Source organism: Myotis yumanensis, unplaced genomic scaffold (assembly GCF_028538775.1).
Source record: "Myotis yumanensis isolate MYYU_CA2020_CCGP unplaced genomic scaffold, mMyoYum1.0.hap1 SCAF_3, whole genome shotgun sequence".
In the NCBI taxonomy this organism is placed as follows: Eukaryota; Metazoa; Chordata; class Mammalia; order Chiroptera; family Vespertilionidae; genus Myotis; species Myotis yumanensis.
In genome coordinates, this window is record NW_027223754.1 from 110108894 (window position 1) to 110113079 (window position 4186).

A 4186-nucleotide genomic window follows, 5' to 3' on the forward strand; every position below is an offset into this window, starting at 1 on the left:
GGGGAGGGGGCGTCCCCACCTGGAAGCTGACAGCGGGGAAAGGCGGGCTCGCCGGGCCTCCGGAGCTCCCAATGCCCTGCGCGGCGAGAGAGGGCTGCCCAGGACACTGGGGCACCGCCTGGCCGCCTGAAAGCCAGGCCCTCACCCGCCCCACCCACGACGGCCTGGACTTTGAAAGTGAAATAATTTTAGTTGTTGAACGTGGACAGGGTTTTGAATAGTAAAGGCCACTGTCTTCCCCAGTTGTGAGCACCAACAGCGTCCCAAAGGCTGACACCACCCTCCCAGGCCTGTATTTTTTTTTATCCTTTATCACCTTGCCAAAAGTATTCTTAGAAAGCTTAATTGTCTCTACATAACTTTAAGTATCTTCTTATAAAGAGGATCCCTTAAAACTCAGATTGACCTGTGCACAGTAGCATAACCTAGGCCCTGGGAGAAGGAAGGGCTGCTATCAGGCAGGTACATGTTTTGCTGTCCCCTGACAGACGTGGCCTCTCTGGGACCCATTTTAGAGCCTCCCCCACCCCCCCACCCACCCCCAAGGAGCACTCTACTGAAACCATTTATACAGAAGTACCCAGAATTAAGTTCTAGTTCAAGGAACTGCTGAGCACCAGTGGGTTGGTCACCATTGTGGATAAAAAGGCCACATGCTAACTTGACTAACTCAGGAAAGGTCTACATAGTGGCCTAGCAAACTCTAAGACCTAAAGTCACCACAGAGGATGGTCTGAAATGAAAACTTTAACTAAAAGTGCAGAGCTGCCTCACACAGATTGTCAAACTGCAGCGGGAAGGCCGGGGAGGGTTGGGGGGCAGGAGGGAGGGGGTTAAGAGATCAACTGAAGGTCTTGTATGCATGCATATGAGCATAACCAATGGACATAAGACACTGGGGGGTAAGGGAAGCCGGGGTATTGTCAAGGGCGGGGGGGAAAAAAAGGACACATATGTAATACCCTTTGCAATGCTTTAAGCAATAAAAAAAAATAAAAATAAAAATAAAAGTAGTATAGTGAGTAGTCACCTCCTAGGCCTGTATCTTCCCTGACAAGGTCAATCTTTACCTTAACTGAGCCTATTATCTTTAGTAATTTGTAACTTCCCTTTTTTTCCGGACCCTTCTGGCCACAACCCTCGGCCAGTGGTCAGCAAACTCATTAGTCAACAGAGCCAAATATCAACAGTACGATTGAAATTTCTTTTGAGAGCCAAATTTTTTAAACTTAAACTATATAGGTAGGTACATTGTTATTAACTTAATTAGGGTACTCCTAAGCTGGCCTTTGCTAAAAATGTCCTCAATCTGATTGAGGTACGTTCGCTGAGGTCGACCCCTTCCAACTCTCCCCTCCACACTCGTCTTGTATACTTGTTTCATCTATCTCCTTTCCGAAAACCAACTTCTGTGCATGGGAAGTTTCAATCGCACTGTAGGTGCGTGCCCGCACGTGGTATTTTGTGGAAGAGCCACACTCAAGGGGCCAAAGAGCCGCATGTGGCTCCTGAGCAGCTGTTTGCCGGTTTGCCCACCACTGCCCTAGGCTCCAGGACAGATACCACTCATTCCTTCATTGCTATTGTTATCATGTTAATTGTTAACTGTTAACTATCCTGCACTCACCTAAGTAAATGAAGTAGGTGTCTATCATTTTACTTTTTATCCAATCCCAGAGGTTACCCCACCCCGCCACCCCCCACCCCCGATTTGCTTTCTCCCACATCCCTAATCTATCACCAATGGATTTCATGTAACACACTTACGTTATTATTGACTGTTAACTGTCCTGTACCCACCTAAGTAAAAGATGTCTTATTTTACTTTTTTAATCAACCCCAGAGGTTTCCCGATTTGCTTTCTCCCGCCTCCCTAATCTATCACAAATGGATTTCATGTAACCCACTTACATCTCCTTCTTTGATTGTAATGTACAAAACAAGGTGAAAAACTGCTATTCTCCTGAGCATTATCACAATACATTGAGATTCTGCTTCCTGGCAATTGTTGACAGTTTGGCTCATATAAACTCACAAAAATTTTTTACAGGTTCGAATATTGTTTTTTGTTTGTGCTTTTTACGTAACACCTTAATACTCTCCAGTATTGCACACTCAAAACTGACAGTGGCTGGTTTGCCTCAGTGGATAGAGCGTCGGCCTGTGGACTGAAGGGTTCTGGGTTTTATTCCGGTCAAGGGCACATGCCCTGGTTGTGGGCTCATCCCCAGTAGGGGGCATGCAGGAGGCAGCAGATCAATGATTCTTTCTCATCATTGATGTTTTGATCTCTCTCCCTCTCCCTTCCTCTCTGAAATCAATAAGAATATATATATTTTAAAAAATGACAGTGATTCTATCTTTGAACCAAATTTTAAGATGGACAGACTGAAAGATGATATTAAATATTAACACCATCCACCTTTGGCTGTAATAATTATCATAAATACATTCTATCTCTGGTAGCTAAGGTATAAAACTTTTCAAAAGGAATTATGAAGAAAAGCAATTTCCTTCTAAAACAAAATCCAGAGACTTCACAATAAGCCTTGGAAGGGACTCTCCAAGTAGGGAGAGAGCACTGTAGTGAGAATTTCCCCTTCCCCTTGGGATTTCCCTAGGAGGAGGGGATGCTCTCATTTGAAAATCCCTTCCCAGCATTGGAGGAAGGATACTTTGTGATTCTTCTTAGCACTGGGGAATTTCAAAAGCTTCTCTAAATAGTAGGGGAAGCCATATGGAACAGAATTACAGCGTGGTGCAAAAGCATGCTTACAGTTGTGAGTGCTGAGACACAGGCTTTATTCTCATGTTATCATTCATTATTGTGTGGCCACACACTGAACCTGACAAGCTCAGAGGCCTGCATGGCGGCCTTAAAAACTCAGACCCCTGGGGGGATAAGGACACATATGTGATACCTTAATCAATAAAGAAAGAAAGAAAAAAAACCTCAGACACCTAAAGTAAACACATAGGATGGTCTGAAATTAAAACTTTTTAAGTAAAAGCAGGTAGTCATGTCCTATGCTAGAATCTTCCCTGATAGAAGTCAATCTTAATTAAACCTGTTTATTGTCTTTTTTAATCTAACATAACATACCTTTGTAATATCAGAGTAACTCCCCTTTTTAAGATCTCTCAGAGCTGCCCTAGCTGGTTTGGCTCAATGGATAGAGTATCGGCCTTCGGACTGAAGGGTCCCAGGTTCGATTCCAGTCAAGGGCACATGCCTAGGTTGTGGGCTTGATCTCCAGTAGGGGACATGCAAGAGGCAACCAATCAATGATGTTTCTATCTCTCTCTCCCTCTCCCTTCCTCTCTGAAATCAATAAAAAAAAAAAAAAGATCTCTCAGGGCACAGCCAGTACACCAGAGCAGAGACCACAAATCCTCTCTTTGTTATAGTTACAGTGTTAATTGTTGACTGTTAACTATCCTGTACCCACCTATGTAAAAGATATATGTGTCTATCATTTTTCTTTTTATCTAGTCCCAGAGATTCCCCTCCCTACTTTGCTTTCTCCCACTTCCCTAATCTATTACCAATAGATTTCATGTAACCCACTTATGTCTTCTTTTTTTTAAAAAAAAAAAAGAATATATTTATTACATGTATTCTGAGCATTGTATCTTTAAGTCAGTCTATAGCCCAAGTGTGCCCATAAAGCCATGTACTCCAAGACTTCTATATGGTTTCCCAGAACTCCCTTAGTTTACTCACCACCTGTAGCAGGATTTCACTCTGTTTCATACATCCACTTGAACATGGTACCTGAGGTGTTTACTGTCCTGTACTAGGATCGGATCTCTATATTCAGCGCCCAACCCCATTCCTGCTCTCTGCCACCCTCCCCTTGCTCTCTGCACTGGCTTCCTTCCTGCAGGAGATTGGACAGCTCAGCATCAATTCAATGGCATGCTGGGTCGAGGTGGAGTTCAACAGGGTGTGGGCAAACCATAGGCACAGAATTGCAGTCCCTGGGGAAGGACATCAAATCTAACCATGGAGTGTGTCAGATCTTTTCCTGCCCTGGACCAGGTTTGGAGAATCAAAGGATTCCCAGGTAATAGGCCAGTGACAACTTTAGAAGTGCAGGGTGGTGGGGGTGTCCAAGATGTCCTAGAAATTCTGTTAAAAATAGAGCATGGAGCCCTAGCTGGTTTGGCTCAGTGGATAGAGCAT